Below are 17,347 nucleotides of genomic sequence, written 5' to 3'. Positions count from 1 at the left end.
ACCACATAAAAATCCACATACCTGCTCTCCTCTCTAAAGTTCTTTCTTTTTAAAAATGGGAGCAGCCCAGATCAGGACAAAATCAGCATCAGTATGAGGTATGTGGGAGGCGAAGGGATTGAGGAGGGATGGGGAGACCAACATATCATCACATGATTCTTTACTTGAATTCAAAATCGCATATTTACCTGCCAGTTGTATTACCTTTAATTATACAGCCACACATTCTTTTCAGTAATGAAGTTTGGGGGTAAGATTTAAAGTTTTGGGAAGGAGGATTTTGAAAAAGATTAAAATACTAGACTATTATGAGATGCCTTAGTAATAATATTTAATTATTACTTACTATATGCCAAGCACTGTGTATGTAATTTTCTAAAATTTACCTCATTTCACTTCATTCCCATAATAATTGTGTGAAATTAGTATTATTATTTTCCAGAAAAGGAAGCTGAGGTTTAGAGTTTTGAGGAAACTTGCCTTAATATATGCAGCTAACAAGCAACACAGCCTTGACTCCAGGCCCCAGATTTGGACTGCAAGTGTATCAACTCCAAACTGCCTATTAGGGTTCAATGGGGAATAAAATATTTTTTGCCTGTATGTTAACAAATCCATTTTGTAAAAGAGCTATTTAGTATGACTATAACAGTAGGCATCCTTGTGGGCTAAAAGAGCTAATGAACATTTGAACAGTCAGCAATTTATTGCTAAATCATTACCAAAACTAAGTTAAAGTATTTTCAGATAAATAAACAATTTTAAGTTCCTTATCAAATACAGTAAAATAGGTGAACTGGGTATCTAAATGTTAACTTGCAAGGGAGAGAGAAGACAAAGAAGCATGATGTGATACAGCCCTACTAGGTTACCTCCCCAAGTCCTGCCCTCTCTACTTCAGCATGATGTTTCCTTCACAGTCCCTGAGCTGAATTCCCACCTCTGGTGTAGGAACCTCAGGCTTGCCACCTGCATTTCTGACCTTCTATTTATTACTATCTGCTTAATCCCTGCTACCAGCCCAGTAGGGAAATCTCACTCTTAACTGCTCCTTTGTTGGCATTGACTTTGTGTTAAGCATCCAGGACCCTGTTAGGAGGATAATTGATCCCCCACCAGAAGAGAGCAAGAAAGCCTCTGTTTCTCATTACAGCACCGCAGCAGTAAATACCCTCTACTCTGACTGCTGGTTTAAGAGACATTTTTCCAAAAATAAATCAGAGAAATATATGAACGTGGTTCACCAAATATCTGTTCAACAGGAAATTCTTGGTGCTTTGGAAAACAGCTGACTGGAAGAAACTTCCCATCAGATGGGAATGAAGAGGTGCTGCTGCAGAGACAGAACAAATCTAACCATGCATGGGGGCCGCTCATCAGAGCCAGAATGCCCAAGGGAAAACAGCACTGGTCAGCGTGCTGACCACAAAACTTCATGAGTAGGATCCTTAAAGCACAACAATGTAACAAACCTGGGTAGCTGGAAATGGAAGGGAAAGCTAGTCACACCAATAGCCACAAGGAGCTGATGAGAGGGACCAGCAGAGGAGCTGGGACAAGGCAGGAGATAAGAAAAAAAAAAAGATCAAGTTTTAAAAAGCATCTCCTAGAATGTCTTTATTGGATCAATGCAGATTTATAACTGTTTTATATATCTTTTTATATGAAGGAGTAAAAGAATTATATATCTAATGTAACTGATGGTCACAGGGATGACTAGGACAATGAAAATTGCTGAAACACAATAACAACTGAAATGATGTCCTGTGAACGCTTCATTTTTTGCCTTATGTTAAGGCACAAACAATAAACCAATACATATGAAAATATTTTCAACAAAAATGAGCAAACTTAAGAGGTTTATCCTAAGCTAATAAATCATTTTTTTAATAAATAGAAAGACCCATTTCCCCAAGAATGAAGGCCAAATGATTCATGCCCTCTTTTTTCTAGCTAATAAGATATTTCATGAATTTTTTTCATCAAACAACAGCCCATCTACATTTTTATTCACCTCCATTGCTGCTACTTTGGTTTAGGAGTGCACAATGACATCTAGTACTAATAATTCTGTAATTATTATTCCAATTCTTTGGAACCTACAAAGTACTTTTGTATCAACTCCTGATCTTCTCGGTAACCTTATGAGGATATTATCCACAGTTTATGGTTAGGGATGGTGAGTCTCATAGATGCTAAAGTAGTTGCCTGGGTCTCCTGACTCCAAAACTTGGTTCCTTCACTATAATAATGTACCTTCTCCTTACTCTAGATATTTAATACTGCAATAGCTTACTAGCCTCCTAAAGTAATATACTCTGCCACTCCAAACCATCCAATGAACTGATTTCCATCTAATCTTCCTTAAATATAGTTTTCCTCTTATTCTCCTGCTACAGACTATTGTATGCCCTCTATTCTAGGCCTCTTCATGGTTCCGTGGATACACTAAGCTTATTCCTCCATTGTCGCTTTTATTCTTGTTCTTCACCCTGCCTAGAATGTCCTCCAGCTAATCTGGCCTCAACCATTTAAAAGCCAGATCAAGACTAATCTTTTCTGCAATAGTTTCTTTAACTACTTAGTCATCTTTTCTTTTTCATCTATCCCATATAGTCTAAACCATGATATTTAGTCTTTCATCATTCTTCTAAACTATTTACCAAATAGCTCTTGTACATGTTTTTCCATTTGTTTAATGCTTATTATATGCTGTACTCTGTCTTGAGTCCTTTGTAGAGATTAGTATATTAATGTTTGTTTATAATATCTGCAGTAGGTATTGTAATTGATACCCACTTTGCAGATGAAGAAACTGAGAACCTGAGTAGCTGGCCCAAAGACACACAGCTACGAAGTGATGCAGCTAGAAATGCAACCCAAACTGACTGGCTTCAGAGTCCTTTCTCATAAACACCGTGCTCTACTGCTATGCCCATAAAAGCCAACCTTAGGGAAAAAAGTGGTCACCTATGTAACATGTTTGAAGAAGAACACCTGCCTCAAGAAGAAGCTATAATTAGAGCTTTATCACCTTTGTTTAAGATTTGGTCTTCGTTGAAATGCAAATCTCACCAAGGGGCTCCAAGGTTTTAAGGCATGTATCACCTTGTATCTTGGTATAAAAGGTTTATGAGACCATTCCTTAAGAGCAGGAGGGAGAGCAGAGAGAACACAGAAAAGCATGGGGTTGGGGAGAGTCTCCCACCAAAGGAGACAAGTAGTAGGATGGGCCAGATATGAGAGACTTGAGGAGCCTTTAAGTCTTGTCCACTTACTGTCTTGGCCATGGCTTGGCCCTATTCCAGCTAGAGAACACACGTCTGGAGAATAAGAACTAGGTCTTTTTCAGTCTTTGCAACTTCTGGCCACAGACATGTACAGAGAGCAGAGCACAGGTACACTGGCTACAGATGAGCAACTTAGAATGATGTCATTTCAGAGACAAGTTGTTTTAGTTTACTTGGTTTTTATCCTCACAACTCACCACTACCCCTTCTATTTTCCCCCAACTAAACAGACGTGGAAACTCAATGAATATAACTGATCAAAGCAGAGCCCCTTTGGTTGAATTAAAGAAGCAGAGCTGGAGTCTTACTTTACCTGATGCTTCCACACTAGCTACAGCCCATACAGACCCTCTACAGGTTCCTAGGGCTTGGAGAGTACAGTTCAAACAACACTAATCCTCAAATGTGCACAATGTGAAGTGAAAACCCAGAAAGGTCAAAACACTTGCCTGAGTTCCAACAGCAGAGCTGGAACAAAAATGAAGGTCTCAGGGCTTCCCTGGTGGCGCAGTGGTTGAGAGTACGCCTGCCGATGCAGGGGACATGGGTTCGTGCCCCGGTCTGGGAAGATCCCACATGCCATGGAGCGGCTGGGCCCGTGGGCCATGGCCGCTGAGCCTGAGCGTCTGGAGCCTGTGCTCCGCAACAGGACGGCAGTGAGAGGCCCGTGTACCGCAAAAAAATAAATAAATAAATAAATAAATGCAGGTCTCCTGCCCCAACTTCACTGTTTTTCTCCCTGTGCTGTGTTGCCTTCCTCTAAAGCAATCACATCCATAGGGCTGGCATCTTCCTACCATGGCAACATTCTGTGATGTAGTAATCTAACTCTATCCTTAAATGATTTGACTTTGACCTTGATTCTCTATAGTCAACGTCTGTAATTTTCTGGAGCTAGAAAGTGTTTTGATATTAAAAGAGGTTTCTGTAAGAAAATCTTATGAGCAATTTTGACATGTATTGGAATTCTTACTTGGCACTTAAGCTGTATAAAGGAAGGCCATGGAGGAAAAACATCATTCTGGAGCAAAATTTGCCACTAATTCTAATGTTTCCCATGTCTCTGTCCCACCAGGTTGGTTGGACACATTACCAGCCTAGCATCCTGTGCCAAGGCAGGGACTCAGATCCCTGTGAGAGCAAATTACACACCCCCATCTAAGCTTCCTAAGCACTTTTTGCTATCTTCGTCACTCTGTCTTCAATATTTTTAAACGATTAATCCTTAAAAAAATCCTCACAAGGTAAAATATTACTCTCATTCTAAGAGCAAGAAAACTGAGACTCAAAGACACTAATGACTTATTCAAGACTTACTCAAGTGATGGGGCTAGAATTTGAACAATATAGGTGTGGTTCCCAAACCATACACAGCATGCTGTTCAAGCAGGATGACATGAGTTCTAGCAGGGAGCACTTCTGTCCTTGGTGAATAGAAGGCATATTCCATTTGGTGCCCAGCTGAGCTCCAACATACACTATTCATTATGTTAGGGGTGGGGCATGGGATGGAGGCTTAAGCCAGACCACCTACGGTGAATCCTGGCTATGCTTCAAGCTAGCTGTACACAGTGAGCAAACTGTTTAACCTCTGTGTTCCTCAGTGTCCTCATCTGACAAATGAGAAAATAACAGTACCAACTCCCTCATGTTGCTGTAAAGATTAAGTAAGAGAGAATTAGAGGAGTGCCTAGAACCACAGAAGTACTCAGAAATGTTAGTTATTGTTTGTTTTTATAAATAACAATAAGATCCCAATCTGAGCAGACCTTTCCTCTACCCCCATTCCCTTCCTGACTGTAGGACAGCAAAGAAAGGCCCATTGTAACAAGCCCCTCTTTTAGAGTTTTCATTTAGAGTGAAAATTGCCCATTGTTTTTTCAAGGTAGAGTAAGAATCATACTAATTCTGAAGGCCTGTGAGGAAGATAAAAATGTGTAGTGTTACATACAGTTAAAAGTTATTTCTTTTAAAATGTTACATACTCTACAGGAGTGGATGAGAAACTTGTGACAATGATTTTATTGTATTTTATTGATTTTAAGACATGCATATTTTCACATTTTAACATTTCTGAAACTGGGATTGAGACCACAAATATTTCATATTCCTCACATATAAGCCAGGAATAATATTATCTATGTCCTAGGGGTGTTTGCAAGATGTGTAAGATTATGTGATAATGAGAGTGGACACATCTGTCACATTTCTTGGTGAGGCATAGTGTTTGGTTTCATTAATATCCACTTTCTTCTTTATCACTCCCACCCTTACTTCAACAAAATGTTATTTAAGCCAAAATTCATGAAGGCAGCCAGAGTGTCTTCAATTCCTTACTTGGCAAGTTGGATTCTAGGTCCAGGTCAATACCACCCTGCAGAAGTTCTCTGATGGCCCAGGCAGGAGTTAACGTGTCCCTCTGTCTGTATCATGAGCCCACTTGGACACGATAGATACATTCTCTGAACCACACACACACCTGTACTACACTGCATTACATGTATTATAGCAATAGCATGAGGTAATATAATCTCTCATTTTTGCATCTGTCTTCCCTAATGGAATGTATCAGGGTGCCTGATATTTAATAGTCATTTAATTAATTTTCACTGGGAAAAAAAAGCAATGAAGAAATGTACCAATATTTTATGAACTGTCACTAATCTGTTCAACCATAAATAGAACTCGACCTAAATGTTAGTAGGGTGTCAGGGGAGCAGATTTATCCTGTTCTTAATACAAATTTAATACCCTCTTGGATGAAGTAATTATCACACATTCTGAAAAAGTAAGGTTCAAATTTATAAGATATTATTGAATTTCTACAAGAGTTGTCTATACCATAAAATATTTCAGCCAAAAATATGCCTTATGCTAAAATTACACTGAATATATCTCTAACAAGAAATTATGATTATTGCTGGCAAATTGGTACACTGATCAGATGTCCACATGCCTAATTAATGAAATCTAAAGAGCTCTGCACCTTGGGTGTCTCAATAAAAATCTGTTCACAAAGTATTCTTCATAGATGATTAGGCACTGCTAGCTTATTTTGCTCATTTTTATGGTTTTTGATCTGTCTAAAAAATTCACTGTAATAGCAAGAGCATATCCTTAGAAGCAATACAATGTGTTAGTAGTCAGTGACAATTTCAGACTGATTTCTAACTAACCAGGAGGTGCATGGAAATGTATTCTATAGCATTAATTATCAGGAAATGCAAATTAAAAACCAGATATACCGTTTCATACAGATGAAAATGGATAAGATTTTAAAAGCCGAGTTACATACCACATTCTGGAGAGTATGTAGAGCAACTAGAATTTTTATGCATTAAACAGGACGTTAAAGAACATAACCACTTTAAAAACTTCAGCAGTTTTCTTATAGAATTAAACCTACACTTACACTACGGCCCAGCAACTGCATTCCTATGTATTTACACAAGAGAAATTAAGACATATTTTCTCAAACAAACGTATAAGAATTTCTATGCAGCCTCATTAATAATAGCCAAAAGGTGGGGAAATATCCATTAGGAGGAGAAAGGATACACAAATTACAGTATTTTAAAATAGTGGGACTTCCCTGGTCGTGCAGTGGTTAAGAATCTGCCTGCCAATTCAGGGGCATGGGTTCGAGCCCTGGTCCGGGAAGATGCTACATGCCACGGAGCAACTAAGCCCATGCATCACAACTACTGAGCCTGTGCTCTAGAGCCCGCGAGCCACAACTACTGAAGCCCACGTGCCTAGAGCCCATGCTCTGCAACAAGAGAAGCCACCGCAATGAGAAGCCCATGCACCACAACGAAGTGGAGCCCCCACTCACCGCAACTAGAGAAAGCCCGCGCACAGCGACAAAGACCCAACGTAGCCAATAAATAAATAATAAATAAATAAATAAATAAAATTAAAAAAAATAAAATAAATTAGTGGAGCACTAATCAGCAATAAAGACAGAATAAAACACTATTACACGTGAATCTCAAAACGTGTTGAGCAAAGAAGCCAGACAGAAAAGAGTAAATACTCTCCGATTCCTTTTATATTAAGGTCAAAGCAAGACTAATCTATGACAACAGAAATTGAAAATTTGTTGCCTATGAAGGGTGGGGATTGACTTCAAAGAGACATGAGAAAACTTTTGGGGGTGATACAAATGCTCTCTATCTTAATTGGGATAGTAGGTGTGTTCATTTTTTTTAATTCTCCACATTATAAACTTGAAATCTATGTATTTTACTGTTTATAAATCTCATTCCAGTAAAAAAATTATATAAATAAATATAAATAAAAATATAGCATGTACTTTAATAATGGAAGTAGCACTTGAGAATCAATTTCCTGGAAAGGTGGAAACTGGTTTAATTGAATTTGGTATGAAAATTAGGAATTTTTTTGGTTGCCCCAGTTAGACCATGCAGTACTGAAAAATCAGTTGGGCTGTGCACTCAAAGACATAAAAGTCTAAACAGAAAGACATCCTGTTTAGGGAATAAAATGTTCTTTTGACATCCAGTCTCATTAGAAAGGCCAGACCTCAATTCTCATACCTGCCTGGAAATCTAGCTGACACAGAAATGCCTCCATGACTAAGAACAGATCTAAGTTATCCAGAGATTTAACATCACCCAGTTGGAACAACTACGATAAGTATTCAGAGAGAGATTTATTTCAGCGCTGAATGTTCACTGAACATCCTATGATACAAGGATGTCTTCCTTCCAAAGATCAATCGTATCTCCTCCTGTGCTCTTGATTGAATCATCTCTCACCACCTCTAGAATCATGCTCCAGCAACTATCTCTTCCCTTGATTGTATCTGCAATCTCTTTCTCTTTACTGGGTCTATCCAACCTAAGCAATAAGCATGTTCATATTCTACCCTATTGTAAATAGAAAACAAAAGACAGCCTTCAGCTTTCCTTCAATGTTGTTACCTCCTCAGGCTACTGTACCTTTCATCTACCTCAGAGGAGTCCTGCTGTTTAATTCCTCATGAGTCGGTCATCTTCAACCTCTTGCTGTCCATTTCCGGCCCCAGGACTCTATTAAAATTTCTGTTTAATGGGCATATTGGTACAAAACCTTCCCTAACCTCTCTGCTGCAACTGAAACCAGTAACCACTCAGCCTTTCTTTACATCGTTCTATATACCTCCACGACAACACAGCCTCTCTCTGGATACAGTTATTTTGACCAGAGTGGTTACATGATGGAAACTGGGCCAATTAGCTTTTCTATCTTGGGAACTGGGAGTTGGAACATGGAGATTTTGTCAGATCTTTTCAGGCCTTTCAACAAGAAAGTGATATAACGTTGTGACCTGACCAATCAACCTTTGATCTTTGGAAAAACTGAGCAGTGAAAACATATTTTCAGAACAACAACAACAAAAAAAGCATGCAGACAGGTCATCAAAAGCAGAAATAAGAGACCACAGGGCCACAGAAGGAGCAGATCCTGTGTTTCTGATTGCTCTTTAGGCCTGTGTCTGGGGCCATTATGAGTTTTGTCTAAGGGACTGTGAGACACTAGCATAAATAAGTTTGTGTTCTTCTTTACAAAGAGGCCCTAACAAGGTCCTTCGCTGGTCTCTTCCTCTTTTCAGACTTCTTTTATTCCCCTCTCTTCTAACTACCAAATTAGTATGTCTGCATCTAGTTTCTCTTCTTTGCATTAATTCCTGTTTGTTGGTTGATCAGTTTGGTCTGAATGACTATTAACATCTCAAATTCAATATTTGAATTCAATAGTCAACATATTCAAATTCATCTTCATCCATAAACTACAAAGTTCTCTAAATTTCTTGTACAGTACTAATTAGCAAAACCAACATTCTCTTAGGTATACAGACTAGAACTCCAGGTACACCTTTGCTTCCTCTATTTATTTGCCCCAAACTTCTAACTGGTTCTAAATCTTCTGGTCCTAAACTTGACTATTTCTCTCATTCTCCACACCTCCTTTCCATTCCAGGAGCTACTGCCTGAGTTCAGGCCCTCAACCAAGTTCATTTGAGGTCTTTGCCTTTCTTTATAAAATAAAAATCCACAAAAAATTAAACATTTTTATGGAGGTACTAAAATTTCCCCTCACTGTACTCTAAAGAACACTGTACTCTAAAGAATATATTAAAGAAGGGTAAGCTGGGACAAAGTGAGTGAGTGGCATGGACTTATATATACTCCCAAATGTAAAATAGACAGCTAGTGGGAAGCAGCCGCATAGCACAGGGAGATCAGCTCAGTGCTTTGTGACCACCTAGAGGGGTGGGATAGGGAGGGTGGGAGGGAGACGCAAGAGGGAGGAGATATGGGGATATATGTATATGTATAGCTGATTCACTTTGTTATACAGCAGAAACTAACACACCATTGTAAAGCAATTATACTCCAATAAAGATGTTAAAAAAAGAATATATTAAAGAACATATATTCACTTAATCCTCACCACAGACTTTTACACTTAACTACTGATGTGACTTCCTAGCTGTTCTTCTCACCTCGCTGATTGTACATAACTCTAGATGTGTCCTTATTCTGTAGTAAAGTGAGAATTTTAAATTCTAATGAATGTCATACAGCCTGCCAACAGAGCAAAACTTAGATGCTTACATAATTAACATCCTCCCTCCCTTCCCCTTTGAGAGTGTAGATTCAGTGCAATTCTCCTCATTCAATGCAACTTCATTTGATTCTAACTTTTGGGTGAAAGTCAATTACTTATGCTTTAGAGCATGCAAGCAAAATGGGTGTGGCAATTATAAGTAAAATTAAAATTAGTGTTTTATTAAATAGAGGGGAAATTTCATCCTTTTCCTCTATCACAGGGTATATTTAAAGTAAATCTATAAATAAATTATTTCAAACTGCCTAATATCAAGACATCTTTTAACTTTTCTAGCAAAAATAGAGCACATTCTATATAATGATAAGCAGTACATGCCCCCAATAAAGAATTCAACATAACAAGTTCACTTCTTTAAAAATTGTTTATATTTTTTATTATGGAATACTAAATTATACATGGAAAGTCTCTTCAGTTTAAAACTAAAACATGCTTAGCATTGGCCAGCTCTTACTTGAAAGAGCATCTGGGAATAAGTAATCACCAGAGAAGCAATTGTTAACTTGATCTATGACAAGTCTAGGTGCTGATATAATTGAAATAAGAAAATAGGAAGAAATTAAGAAGGCAATACAAAAATTTTTATATCTCAAATAACCACAGACGTACAATATACAGTGTCTATCGAAATTCAAATTTTCAAAAGCCCCTGTTCACAAATGAAGGTAAGCCTTTCATCCCTCCCATAAAATTACACTAAGATTCAGTCTCTGGTTGTACCTGTGTTTACCTGGCCTCCTGACTCAGCCCAGACCCTTTGCTTGGGACTTGATGACAGCTAGAAAGCAGAGACTCAGAGCAATGATGTAGGAAATTAGAGAGATGATCTTTGACAACAAGGAACCACAATCTGCTAATTTTTAATACATTAAAAAATATAATCTAAAAATGTAATCTAAAAATAATTTTTTAAAAATTAGTAGTGAGAAAGCCTTCTGAGTAAACTGCTATGTCATAGAAAAAAAGAAGAACACAGAAGGGGTTTCCCAGAGCACATACACTTTCTGTATGTCCTGGATATTAAAATCAAAGTAATCTCGACTATAATATTTGCATTCCAATCTCCCATCCAAGTCTACCCTCAGGATTAAAGGAAAGGTATGGTATACCTGTGGTATGCCACACAAACACCCTTTCCAGGACAAAGTCGCTCATTCACCCAAATGCCAAAGGCACGTAGCTGAGTCACTCTCCGAGAATGGCAGAAGCCAAGGGGTTATTGCCCCTCCTCTGGGTCAGCCCACATGCAATGACTAACTGACATGGGCACCCAAATGCCTAGCTCTCTTGCTTTAACACAGAGGCCATCCTAGGATCAGAAGTTCCTGTAGGATTGGCTGAGGCCTCTGTTGCAAATGCATTGTGGCTCAGCTTCTCCCAAAAGAAGCTCTGCACATATATCTGTTTCATAGTCTGTTTCCCAGGAAACCTGACTTTAAAAAGTTGGTATAAAGGGAGTATGGAGCAAGTAGCTCTAAAATGAGATATTTTACCTGAATCCTCTCTGTTGGACTGGCAGTGAGGGACCAGTCACTGATGCCAGGTAGAAAAGTGATAGCCAATGATGTACTGTGTAGCAGGACAGTTGTTAAAATATTCACTAGCGGTAGACTAGGGTGTGATACCAGTGGAAGGAGATGAACTTGAAAGTACAACATCTTAAAGTATTTTAGAGGTTGAGGAGAGGAAGTGATTAACACTCTGAAATAGAATAGCTGTTGCTGCAGCCTCTTAATGCAGTAGAGAAAGACATTGAAAGGCTTAGAGTGATAAGTCAACAATTCAAGGCTAGATGTAAAGATAGCAGACATCCATGTCACCAGATAAAGAAATTCTCACCTCTTGCAGCAGATGCAGAAAAAAGCTGAGCATCAGACCCAGGAATTAATCATAAGAGTGGCAGAGATCCAGAGAATGTTTAATTCTCAATTTAGGCAAGTTGGCTGTGCCAAGGTTGGGGCCTTAATTGGGAAAAAATGGGACTATGAGTCATTTGCTGGGGACATCTGGGTTGATTCACTTGCAACTTTTTAATCCTCAGATTCCCCTGGATCCTCTGAGACTGCAAAAGTGGCCTCTTCCCCCTGTTAGTGGCTAGTGCTCCACCCTTGCTTAAAGACTTGCAAGAAAATCTGTGCACCCTCCATCAAGATCTACCAAAAACACTCCCATGGACCTCCAGACCGATAACTAGGGAAAAGTCATAACATAATCCAGCTGAATAAAACTGAACTGTTAAGGGAGCAAAAAGACAATATGTTGAAGAAATTGAAGGACCTCACCAACATATACACACCAATAGGAACATATAGGAACTGACAGAGTACTTATGAACTGGATTCTGTGAGTACTAGATCCATGTGGAAGTATATAAAGTTACATAGGGAAGAATTTATTGCTATTGAAGCAATCTTCTATGACATTGAATTTAACACCTGGCAAAGATCATGGGAGACAGTATTAACACAACTTTACAGTGATTCTTGGAGACTTGGAAAATGTTATGGTCTATACCAAGTAGAAATAGTATAGCACACAGTAGAAAAAGGGTGTGTAAGTCTCAAAGAAGTGGGTGTACTAGAGTAGATATACTATATAAAGCCAAGGAACTGACCAGCCAAAAAATTTTCCATGGGCAAACACATCATTTATCAGTGAGATAAGTAATGCAGTGGTGAGTTTCCCAATAGCATCATTGAGTATCTCAGTGATGACTATCTTCTATAGGCCAGAGATGTTACAGAACTAGGCTCAAATAACAATAGCAATAATAGGATCCCCAAACAATTGAGGTGAGGTAGTAGCATTGAACTATCAAAAATAAAGTGGGTGAAACTATCATAATAAGCTGCAATGGTGGGGTGGCAGCCATGAGGCAACTCAGAGAGAACTATGGAGATGATTAAGAGAATGCAGTTCCTAGAGGCAAGATAGATGCACACCCCTCCACAGATACTGTTTAATTTACATAAGAAAAAAATTATGGATATGTGATCAGAGAATTGAGGACAGCTTCCCCAGTAAGAAGATAAATCTCTTGCCTAGTCTCTGGACCAGAGCCAATACTCAAATACAGAACCCAGTGACTGAAGGAGAGGCCTGGTCTCCATGAGGTGTGGACTCCACTACTACGACAAATGAATATGGTAATGATTCCCATAGACCTCCAACAAAGGGCCTTACTTGTATAACCATACACTGGGGAAAAGAGAATATCCAGACATTTAGAGGACTGTGAGACACAGTCTGAGTTGGCATCGATACTAAGCGAACTGAACCCTCTTTCAGAGTAGGAGCATATGAGAGCAGGTACTAAATGTACTTAGCTCAGCTATGAATCTCAGTGTGTCCACTGGATCCCTGGACTCACCCAGTGATAATTCCTTCAGTCTTAATGCATAACTGGAATGAACACATATGGTAGCTGGCAGAGCCTCTACATTGATTCCTGGGCCTGTGGGATTAGAGCTATCATAGTGGGGAAGGCGAGTAAATAAAAAACATTATCACATCTTGGGCAATGCAAAGTTTAGTATTACCCTTAAAGATTTAAGTGATGGCTGTCTCCATCATATCCATATTCAACTCATCTCATTTAGTTCACTAGATTTGCCCCTACAAAACCCAGATAGATCCTAGTGGATGACAGTGAACTACCACAAATTCAAAAAGTAGTCATCCCAGTTGCAGCTAGTGTGCAGATGTGGTATCTTTGCTAGAGTAGATTAACATAGCCTCTGATACATGGTATACGGTCATTGAACCAGCATATTTATTCTTTTCTATCATTAAAAGGAAAATGGTTGAGATGCAGTTCAAATTCAGGTGGGGCAGACAAGCACATACAATCTTGTCCCTGGGCTGTGTTTTCCCATCATGAACCACCATGTATTACCATTTTCTCACCATGTACCAGGACCTAGACCATCTGTGTATTCTGAACATTACATTGGTCCACTACATTGATGATATCCTGTTAATTGGATCTAGTGAGCAAAAAGTAACAAGAAGTTGAACAAGAAGGCCTTGATAAAACACATGAGTTCCAAAGATAGATTAACCTTATCATGGTTCAGAGGCCCAAACCAGTGTAGTTTTCAGAAGTAGTCTAGAGGATACCCTGCTATTCCTTCCAAAGGAAAAAATAAATCAATGGCTCTCACATCCAAAGTGTGGTAGTCTCTTCTGGTTCTGGAAGTAATATAATCCATACTTGAGAATACTCCTCTGACTCATATGCTATATGAAAGACTGACATAGCTCAGACCCTAGGAAAAGGGACATTCATGGTGAAAAACTTACCTTTTGGAATTTATGATGAACCCCAACAGGATAATGTTGACCCCTGGATTCTGGAGAAAGGTCATGACATCTGCACAGGAGACCTATATACTATTTTTCTAAAATTCTCAATCTGCAACTGGTTCCAAATATGTATGGAGTACTTGAGCATGTGGCATCACTACCATGCTGCCAGAACTACCTAACATGAGCTGAGTTCTATCTCACTCACCAAATCATAAGATTGGGTGAACTGAATAGCAATCCACTGAGAAATGGAAATGGTATATCTGGGATTATCAGACAGGACCAGGGTCACAGGGCACAAGGAAGCTGCATGACATAGACTTTGGACATTCACTACTATTCACCAGTGTCTCTCCCTCAGTGTGTGGGTATATGTATGTGTGAGTGTGTGAGTGTGTTTACTTCCTTGTTGGAAGATATCCCTTGTTAGTGGCTAAGGGAAGAAGAAAAAAATATCTGAACTTAATGCATGGACAGGTTGTCTAGTATGTGGGTATCTCAATATGTGGATAGTCCACGAAAATGGACTACTGCTACACTATCCCACTCAACATGGCACTGAAAGACAGCAGTGAGGGAAAATCCTCCCAACAGGTAGAATTTGGGGTAGATTACCTGATCATCCACTTTGTGTGGAAAGAGAAGTGGCCCATGGTAAGAATATACGTGGACTCATGAGCAGCGGTGAATTGCTTGCCTGGTTTTACAGGACCCTGCAAGAAGAAAAATTGGAAGATCAGGTTCAAAGAAACCTACAGAAGAGGCATGTGGGTGGATGTGAGGGAAAAGCTCAAAGTGTGAAATTTTTTGAGTTGCATGTTATGGCCACCAGAGAGTATTCACCATGGAAGTAGCAATAAATAAGCAAGTAAACAATGATTTGACCAAATGTGGTTGAGATAGAGATTGTGCATGGACTCAACAGCATGGGCTCCCACTCGCCAAGGTTGAGCTTGGTACTACTGCTGATGAATGCTCAACCCTCCAGCAAGAGAGATCAATGCTGAGTCCCTGATACAACGTCTTTCAAGAATATCGACTAGTCACCTGGTAGCGATTGATTACATTGAACTACTCTGGAAAGGGCAGTGCTGCACTTACTGGAATCAACACAATTCCAGATATAAATTTGCCTTTCTCACCCACATAATTTCATCTTCGACCAAGGGGACTACTTTACAGTAGTGGTTGTACAGCAGTGTGCTCCTTACCATGGACTCCACTAGTTCTATGACATACCACATCAAAACCCAGAAACTTCCAGCCTAATAATTTTAATAATAATAGCCTTTGAAAACACATTTGAAGTGCCAGCTTAAAAATGATACCCTGATGGAGTGGGGTACCATACTTCAGAATGCAGTATATATTCTATATCCATGACCATCACATGGTATTGTGCCCCCAGTAGATAAAATACATGGGTCTGGAAACCAAGAAGTGGCCCTGCATATTATCACTCTCAGTGTCTCAGTTGGAATATTTGTACTTCCTATCCCTACAACTTAGGTTTCTCTGATTATAGAGCATCTGACTCCAGGAGTGGGACTGCTTCTATTAGGACACACAGTGAAAGAACTATGAAGTTTTAAAATATGGTTTCCATTCGGTCTCTTTAAACTTATGGCAGGAGGAATTGACTCTGGTCATTAGGAGAATGTAGGGCCAACATTACATTATGTAAACAAGGAGGAACACATCTGGCACCCAGAAAAGCCACTGAGGGAACTCTTCACAATCGCCTGCCAGATTTGATGGTAAATGGATAAGAATGGCAAGATGACTGAGGTCTCAGATCATTCAGGGATGATAATCTGGGTCACCCCAGGAGGTAAGCCAGCTAGACCAGCAGAAGTGCTAGCCATTGGTAGGAGACATCTAAAATGCGAGGTGTAGGAGGAAGATGATGGGTTGTGATCTTGAGGGCAGTTGCGATTACTAGGGCTCTAGCTCATGCCAACAACTTTGTTCATGTAAGTTTCCCCAGGATAATAGACCAGCAAGTTATCCCAGATGGTTAACTTGAGATATGAAGCAAGAGTGTCTGAGAGGCACACAGGGCAGACTATAACGGATGCTAGAGTGTGATACCTTCAGAACCAAGGTACACATCCCCTGAGTCAACCCCTGGAACAGCCCTCAGCTGAAGGGAGTCTTGGTTCCTGTATTGGCACAGACACCAGTTCACAGGTTTCCACATTGTCCCTAAATATGCCCTAGTTTTGATCTTCAGGTTATGTGACTCCAGGTCTACAAAATATATTTTCTTTATTGTCACAATATATTGTAAGTAGCAGAGACAGATAATGGGTAACAAATATTAATAATAGTAGTTGCCATTTAATATTTGCTTGCTCTGTTCCAGGCACTACACTGAGTATTTTAAAAGTTACCTCATTAAATCATGGAAACAAACCTCTAAAAAATGTACTATACTATTCCTGCTATAGAGAGGAGGAAACCATGGCCTGGCATAATTCAGTACCTTGCCTAACACCACAGTTCTAGAAAGTCGTATTGCCTACATCTGAATACAGAATATGAAATTCCAAAGCCTTCACGTTATATAACTTTTTTATATAGATAATTGGCAAAATATAAAAAGTAATACTTGTGTCAGGGAGAACCTAATTTGAATTTAAACTGCCTGATTATCCATTTAAATATACTACTGAATATACTAAATATAGATGTAGTAAATATTCTATTAAAAGGCATTGTATTGATATATTGTACAGAAGTTAAGAAATTAATTCTTGATGGATCTTTATTAGAAATTGCATCTCTAAGATAGATTCTTCATGTCCTAGCTCTGTCCAAATATGGAACACTATTCTAAATGAAAGGTTTCCTAGCATCTGATAGAGCTCTCAGCCAGATGGTCTGAGCCTTGGAACTGAGGGGCCCAGAAATGCCTAGCCCTAAATATACAAAGTTGTGAAGTGTACATTTTTGGTTCCCAACAACTTGGCCTCATCTTTGTTCACCTTTTCTGCCCCACTCTCTCGAGGCCTCCAGTAGGCAATTACTCAGGTCTTAGCTGATCTACCACAACTTTCAGGAAAGAATCTGATGACTATAGATGTTACTAACTGATGCAACCTAACTTATGC

The sequence above is a fragment of the Hyperoodon ampullatus genome, assembly GCF_949752795.1.
Source record: "Hyperoodon ampullatus genome assembly, chromosome: 3".
In the NCBI taxonomy this organism is placed as follows: domain Eukaryota; kingdom Metazoa; phylum Chordata; class Mammalia; order Artiodactyla; family Ziphiidae; genus Hyperoodon; species Hyperoodon ampullatus.
This window is presented reverse-complemented; position numbering follows the sequence as displayed.